The sequence below is a fragment of the Hylaeus volcanicus genome, chromosome 5 (genome assembly GCF_026283585.1).
Source record: "Hylaeus volcanicus isolate JK05 chromosome 5, UHH_iyHylVolc1.0_haploid, whole genome shotgun sequence".
Taxonomy (NCBI): Eukaryota; Metazoa; Arthropoda; class Insecta; order Hymenoptera; family Colletidae; genus Hylaeus; species Hylaeus volcanicus.
In genome coordinates this window covers 1188755-1197139 of record NC_071980.1, presented here as the reverse complement: position 1 = coordinate 1197139, position 8385 = coordinate 1188755, and the positions used below count along the sequence as shown (strand labels likewise).

The 8385-nt window shown below is 50.9% G+C and overlaps 1 long non-coding RNA gene across 1 annotated transcript; it reads left to right on the top strand.

Annotated features, from left to right (window-relative positions):
- The first annotated feature begins 351 nt into the window (after positions 1–351).
- LOC128877470 (uncharacterized) lies at positions 352–7622 on the top strand. The gene is made up of 3 exons (XR_008457249.1): positions 352–681; positions 766–1399; positions 5986–7622. It is a non-coding gene; the product is annotated as an uncharacterized LOC128877470 (long non-coding RNA).
- Positions 7623–8385: the final 763 nt, after the last annotated feature.

The window sequence follows — 8385 nt, the reverse complement described above, 5'->3', positions numbered from 1 at the left end:
TCCTCTCTCGATGATACCCAGCCGGATTCCGTGGTTACGGTTACGCGGCTGAAACAGCAATAGCGAGGAGAGGGTGAGATGGGTGCGGGTGCAGGAGGCAAAGAACAGGCGGCAGACAGAGGCACGTAGCCCTCCGAGTTCTGGTGTAAGCGACGAACTCGGTGGAGGAACCGGTAGAACGAGGAGAGAGAGAGAGCCGAGGAGAGGGCGTTTATTAGCAATTGTAATGCAAGATCGCGGAATGCATGGGATCCCCGCGATGCCTCGATACGACAGTCCCGGTACGCGTGTTCCTCGTAACACGATTCCCGGTCGCGCGAGTATCTTCGAAGGGCTTTTGTACCCGGGGTGCTTTGCCTCGTCAGCTCTTGGGATTGGGATTCCTGCATCGGGTATCCGTCGATCCTCCAAAATACCGCATCGCGGGTCAAAGGACCACGCCGGTCATCTGTCCCTGTCAGAGGCGTAGCATCCGGAATGTCCGAACTATTCGATAATGCCCTACTGTTGTGTGACGGAAAGTTGACATAAACTATGGTTTCAAAATGTATTTCTCAAGTGTGATTAAAATCTCTCGTCCAACTCTGTGATGCGATGCAGCGGTACTCGTTGGAAAAGACAAATGTATGCATAACATACGAGGGTCGGTGAAATATAAACGAAACATGTTGAGCTGTGGCGGTAAATATCATTGCACATTGCAGTAACATCATTGCTTATTCGGTATGTCTAACATTGTTTGGTATTGTTCGTATCTGTCCGTAGATTTTCGTTTGTTATTTATTGCCACGAGGGAGCAACAAGTACCAACTTCGATCGTCCAACGCAACGGAATGAAAATTATTATATAGCTGTATCGAAGTTTCAAATGCTTGAATTTCATCAAAATTGGCATCTAACTGTTAGCGACATTCCCTTGTTAGACGAACGTGTATCGAGGCGTGTAAAGAACAGGCAACAGAGTCGTCTTATTACAGTCTATCTCCAAGATCGGTCCGTTTAACGGCGGCGTTTGCCTTTTACGGGTACGTGGGAAACTGATTTACCGAATGTGCACGCGAAACGACTCGAGTCCACACGCACGGAACCACGGAACGACGTACAATGATCCATGGATGCGACCGGGCTACGAACGACGATATTGCGCGTTGTAAATCGGGATCGAGGGGCTCTTACCGAAAGACGAGGCAGTAAAGAATAGCTGCATAATTCGCCTCAGTCCTTCTCGCCAGCATCGAAGCGTCACGAGGAAGTCGTAGCGCAGGCTCGTAAATTCCGGAAAAGGACATGGAAGCCTTGCGGTGATGCATCGTGCGTTCCTCCCCAGCAACAGAAAAAAAGGAAAGAACAACGAAAGTGCAACCGGATAAATAAAACGGACGAAACTCGAGCGTAATAAGTATGCAACTCGTGTCCCATTATCCGTATCTCTGTCTCCCGTCGGCCATTTATAGAATAATAATAATGACGGCAGGGCAACGAGGTTTCGCTAATGTCGTCACGTCAAATAGTTATAGTCATCCGGTCGTGTAATAAAAGGGTTGTCGCAGCTCCGTCCCTCGAATCGTAAAGACCACCCTTTGTCGAAAATTCGTTCGAAATTGCGCACGTGCGACCAAAAATCTGGATTACCGTTCGAGACGATCGATATATCTAAGTGCTGTCGGTTTCATCCGATTCTTTCGCCTGGAGCCCAGGTATAGGTTTAATGGATAAAGTATTAAAAGACTGTAGTTCTGCACGAAGGAAGGCTGGGAAAACTAAACACGCCGGAAAGATAGGCGATGTCGATTCGGGCAATGGATGCTTGTTCGAATCGTTTATGTTAATCAACTCTGACGTCACCGCCACCCCCGACGCCGGCAATATCAACCCCTAACTCCGTTCGCGAGTAGCAAAACGTGCACACAGGGCGTATCATGGTCCTCCCGTAGCCACCCTCCCCCTTCGTTACCGCTCGTGCACACCCTTTGTCGACGTTAACCCGAAGTGAATGGACCTATAGCGCTATAGCGCGCTGCAGGGACGGACGGGTTTTAACTTCGGGGTGACTTACCCCGAACGTTATCTATTTTGACAGGGCGGTACACCCGCGGTCTGTTCTGGGGTTGATGCGTGGGGGTCTGTGCCGGTAATTGTGTTTTAACTATGCTCCGTATCGTCGCAATGTCCGTCCATTCTTTCCCGATAATATCGCGAAACGTTTGCCGACAATGTGACTACTTTCGTTTTGTAAAAAGTTTCTATCCTACGAAAATTACGACTAAGCACGACCGACCGTTTTCAGATCGCGTCTCCGTCCCTGTTTATTCTATTTCGACGGGATATTAAATCCGTTAATTTTGAACAAATTGGAAGACATAATAGCACGGTAGGGCACATTTACGGGCCGAAGCCACGGCAACGCGGCGCTGCGCGTAGCACGGGCGGAACGTATGCAATATGGCATTCAATTTGCGACGGATTCGCTGTCTGGCAACGCAAACAACCGCTATTGGGTTCCATTTAATGAACCGAGCCGGAGCCATCGGAAGCATTTTTGCACTGTGAGATCGGCTTAAATTGGACCTACCCCTCTCGCTCCCTATCCTTCCCCTCTAGGTTTGCTCATTTTCTATTTGTTTCCTGCGACTTACGCTTCGACGGTTCTCCACGATGCAGTGGCTCGCAATTTTGTTTTTCCTACGGTTTGTTACGTTGAACGAAAGGCGATCGCGTTACGCTTTTCGCGACGAAAGCCGTGTTCCTTTTTTCGCCTCCTTTTCGTGTGCGTGAAAATCCCCATTAGTGAAGCTAATAGTCTGTTGGAACCCATTGGTCCCTTTATAGCTCGGGTGCCTCGGGATTGTTAGACATTGTCACTCGCGAATATATCGTAAACATAGCGACGTAATGCCGATGCAATACTTAATTCCTAGTGGCTAGATCGAGTGGATTAAAGAGTTACCAGGCGGTTTGCGATTATTGCAACGAGTGACAGGCTCTTGCACGCTTGTCTCTCACCGTACGGAGTTATGAGGATTACATCCAGGTAAATTTTCGGTTGTCGACCACTTCCTCGTCGCGATAACCCATCTATCGAGAGAACAGCTCGTTAAAAATATTAAGGCTTAGGAGGGCAATCCTCTTAAAAAGTTCTTCGAGTCGTGGAAGGATAACGCGCGTAGACGGTGCGGGAGAGGCAAAACGGGGTACCGGTATCGGCGCCGTATCGTTCCACCGCGCAAGTGTCCGGTAAGCTAAGCGGATCCACCGTAATCCGGATTACGTATTTGCCCGGGTTCTCTGCCTGCTGCCATCTCGATCTCGTGCCAGTCGGAGCCAAAGATGTATTTGCCTTCTGGCAACGCGCCGTCTGTTGTCCGTAATCTGTTTAACGCTTTGCGACGAACGGCAGCGTGGCCTTTTCGTCGAAAACAGTCTCGGATCACGATAGCGACGAATCCCATCGATACGATACACACATCGGTCCGTACATATTAGATTACGTAATCGAAATTAAACATAAAATTCTTCCGCGTAACTATCGATACAAAAATCTTATTCGAGAATTCGTTACTTTGCGATCAACGCCGCAAGGTTCTCATCTTCACGGATGCGCTGAGAGTTTCGGCATCGATCGGTAGCGATCTTTAAACAGCGCCATTAACGATTGCGTGCACAAGCCGAGGGGGTCGCGATCAAATGAATATGATGAAAGAGTGGCGGCATTAGGCGAACGTGCCGTGCATACTGATTTGCGGCTGATTGATTGGACCCCTTTCCACTCGACAACGGTGCAACCACCGCTATCCCCTGTCCCCGTTCGGCTGATTCCGCCCCACGAGTGAGCCAACATCGTTGATATTATCGAGCACCCTGCTCCAGCATCACTGTACTCGCGAATATTTGACGCGTCGCGTCGCGCCACTCCGCGCCTCGCCGCACCGACACTCAATACGCCCTGATAATTGCACGATACACCGTAAAGGGAAGCTTTTTTCCAACATTTTCCGACGAATCCCGGCTAACGTTTAACGTTCATTAACGCGCTTTATTGTCTCTCATGATCCGCCGTTGCAATTACCCGTCGAAACACGAAGCCCGATTCTACTTCCGGATAAACCTCTATTTACTCGGTGGCCCTTTTCATTGAGGACTATTTTGAACGAAAAGCTTTTCAAGATTGTTCCCACATGTTTCCTACGTTTTCCAGGATTATATTCATCCCCACAACATGAGTAAAAAGCTAAAAAAAGAAAGATGCACGGAGCTTGAGAAGAGAAGCAAGGTGCGGTGGACCATACGTGAGCAAGCAAATAGAGTTCAAGGCGACGAAAAAAGCTAGAGAAATGTTTGGGTGGGTGTCGACGATAAGGGAAACGTGGTTCGGTTGTCTTCATTGTCTCGAGGACGGGTTGCGCGAACTATTGGCCTGTAACGTAATTGTTTTTGACGCGGTAATTTTACAGTGTCGTGCGTGCACACGTACGCGTCCACAGCGAGGGCAACGGACATGTCGCGGTGAAGCGTCGCGATAACTGCCGTGGTTTTCCTTCGCCTCCCTCGGCTGGTGAGCCAGCCGTTCCTTTTTCGCCGTCACTCCGCGGAGCGCGACAGCCTTTCGCTGCTCGGAAGCCATCTGCCAAGTCGCGCCGAGTCCTGCCCATCGCGTCGACCAGGAACACCCCGAGCCTTTTCAACGTCTCTCTTGACGTTTTCTCCGAGACGTCTAGCGCTCGTCCCGCCTCCCCTGCCGCCAGGCTCGGAATGCCATCGAGGTCGGTGTACCGGAAAGTCGCCTTCTATGACTCGTGCGTCTTCTCTTCGCGAGGTCTCACCAGTCGAACTTCCGCCAGCAAGTCATTGATTGCGGCTAATCTTCTAAGGGATGCCATGATTTAAAAGGGATTAATATTGTACAGATAAAGTACAAAGACATAACGGTGAAAATGAATGGCAAGCCAGTTTGATCAGACAAAAAACTGTGATCAATTCCTAAGTTAAAAGGGAAGAGACGTCCAAGCTCACACAAAGACAAGAAGAAGATGCAGAAGAGAGAAACGTAGCAGTACCATCGCGGGAGAAGCTGCACCGCCCGAAGGAAAGAAAGCGGTTCGAGTTCTGTTCCTCTCGCTCGATCGTTCCCTATCCGCGTTGCTCGTCGTCCCTGTCACGTATACGCGCGGTCCACGCACACGCGTGGCCATCATCCTCCCGATCTGAGACCTCTCGCAGGGAGCATAGAAAACGAAAGAAGCCGAGAAAGAAGGTGGACTCGCCACCAGGGTTCCTCAGTGGGTTCCGCGGCCGAAGATCCCGAAGTAGCCGGGAGCTACCACCGGATGCCCACCCGAGCAACACGAAGGGCCCTCTCCCTCAAACGAGCCTTCAGCCTCTCGACCACATACCAAACAAAGTGTACCTCGCTCCGCCCGCCGCTACGCCCGCTCAACGTTACTCTCCTCTCCGTCACTCTCTCCTGAATCGGATGCACGAGTGTCATATTCGATTGCTACCTTTGTCGAGTTCCCTAGATCGTTTCCTCTGTATACGAGTTTCCTTCGAGATCGATAAAATTTGTCGCCTCTTCGCTGTCGCGAGTCGTTCGCGTTTCTCCGTCCACGGAAGCTCGTTACGAGCCGCGAGCCGACAGGGGTACGCGAATTCCTCGAATACGCCGGTTATACCGTATCCATCTCGTCGTATTTCAGCGGCCTATCTTGCGTGCAGGATCGCGGCGACGTTCCGGTGTCTACGTCGAAATTCATCGGCCGCAGTAACGACATTAGGCACGCGCGTTCGTTCCCGAGTTAGTCGCGTTCGCAGGGTATTGTTCTTGATGGAGCCCGCACAAGCGATGCATTCGACGAGACTCGCGAGTACTAATGAGAGAGAACCAACTTTAACGCAGAAGTATCTTGCATGTAATAAAAACGATGTCAAACGTTCAGATTCGATATAAAGACCCACCTACTCACGGAAAAAACTTTTTTCTTTTCTCAGAATAGCCGTGAACTCGATGCACGTTCGACGGAGGCGCAACCGAGTAGGACCGATCGTTGGTAGCGGCAGCATCAGCGTCAGAGTCAGCATCAGCGTCGAAGAACGGAAGGGCCCTCGGGCAGCGCGAGATGGGGGCCTGCGAAGCATCCTGGCGTGGCGTGGCCGTGCGGTTGGTACACGGTGTTCGTGTTCCACGAGGAGCTCTATCCTTCTCTGTCTCTGGTACACGTTCATACGTGTACCGACGAGGCTGTGTTGGCAGAGCGTCGCGGTAGCCGCGCCAGAGAGATGGGATTGCGCGATAGGCCGCGTGTCGAAAATAGAAATATAATCTGATAGGCTCATTGTGCCTCGAGCCACTCGCTGCTATCTGCCACTACTACCGACGAATCCGTGCTCGCTACCTCGACTCTCCTTCTCTCTTCCTTGACCCTTCTTCTACCTTTCCCGTCTTTCGCCGTATCGAGAACCCTCCCCCGTCCTTTACCCGCGTATTTTCTGCCTGTCCGTTATTGCTAGACCGCGCGTGGCTAGATCCTCGCGAAAGACAAAGTGAACATACGTTCCCTCCACGCAAATCCACCGACTACCTTGTTCTTCCTCCACCTCCGCTCCCGTCTCGTGTCGCGAGAAACATACGCGAGACGTTTTTATCGGACCAGATTTAGGAGGCAGTTCCGCGGAGAGGTTATTTACGAGCGCAAGTTTTATCGCAAGGGAACGGAAAGCAGTAAACGGTGCTTACTTTTAATAACTGACCAACCGCTCCAGATCCTGCGGTGGTCGACGGGGACGAAGCATTCCGGGGGAAAGCCGCAATTTGTAGGAAAAAAAAGTTACGAAGGTCCTTTCCTTGCCGCGAGGCTGGGCCGTAAACCACGGCACAGCGGGAGCGTGACCAATGGCATCGTGATCGTAAAGAAATTAGAGGGGCAGTAATGGTTTCCGGGTACGATGCTTTCCGGTCAGCATACATCTTCTACGGGGTGGCCGCGGACACGCGGTCGCTATATTGGTTTAGCGAGTGACCCTTCCCGCCGACAATGTCGGAACGGAGCCATTTGTTGTTCCGACGACGTTGTACGAAGTAACCATAAAGTTTCTACCCTACTTTGGTTGATCAATTAGAATGTTTAGTCTACATCGAGGAGCAAGACGAAAAACGATGCGGAGGATGTAAAAGGTATCCCAATAGTAATCCATGATAACTGGATTCGTTCAGTCATTCTGCCGACACTCTACCATCGCAAGCGAAAGTTTGATTTGAAAAGATTCAGCGATCTTCCGATTCTAGTAACCAACGATAAAACCAATTTGATTTGCGGAACGTCCTTCTCCTACGAACCGAATAGCTTCACGGCGCTCTCCGGGAACGCGCGAACGTACAAACAGAGATGCAATCAGGGACGCGACTATCGGCCCGTGTCGAGTACGAACGTGGCTTCACGTGTGGGATGTATCGTAGCTTTTGTCGCATACCATCGACCGCGTAGCATCGGAAGCTGCCATCGATGGACGGTAGCGTTTGACGTAACAATCGGAGTCTTGCCTGTCCACTGACTCCTTGGATTAAATAAAACTGTAAGAAGCTGTGGAGACTCTCGAGCGATGATCTGCCTATTCGACCGTAAATTGCATTTTCATGATAACTATGGACTCGAATTCGGGGACCAGTCTTTTCCAACTTTTTTAAGAATCCTACATTCGCCTCGCGAGAATACGTTGCGTCAGCGACGGTTTTACCATCCGTGGAATCGCGCAGTTTCGAGAGCAGCAAGAAATTGAAGTGGTAGGTGGTCGAACGATGTACGGCCGGAAGCGGAAATGATCGGACGAGTGTGGAGAGAGATAGAGAGGGAGTGAGCAGCAGAGAGCATTCCCTCCCCACGCAACACGGTCCGGTGCAGAACGGTCCTCCGTTGTTCGTTCGTTGTGGATGCGCGATTGCGAGCGGAACACGGCGGAACGCGAAATGGAACGGGGGGGGTTCCCGGCCAGGCCGTGTGCGTACTGATTGATCAACATTGTTGCCGAATTAGACTCCAGCGAGATGGGCATATTGATTGGCAATCAGTGTCGCCCGGCCACAACGAAGCCTGTCCGTCCGGGAAACGGTTTGCTAACGCAAACACCGTCGCACCTGGATCTCCATGATGTTGTTTTTCGACTGGGGAGAAAAAAGGTAAAAATAAAAAAAACTCACCGCGCGTCGAACGTTCCACCGACATTTTCGACGCCGATACCACCCACACCGTCCATTTTCCACGGGTCTTTAACGTTCGCGCACTCGTACGCTTGAAAAGCGACGCAATTTCGACGCGTTCTTAGATTCGAAACATCCGCGTCGAGGAGTCTTACAACTTCGTCGGTCTATCAACGAGTTCAGCAAAGAGAATGTAA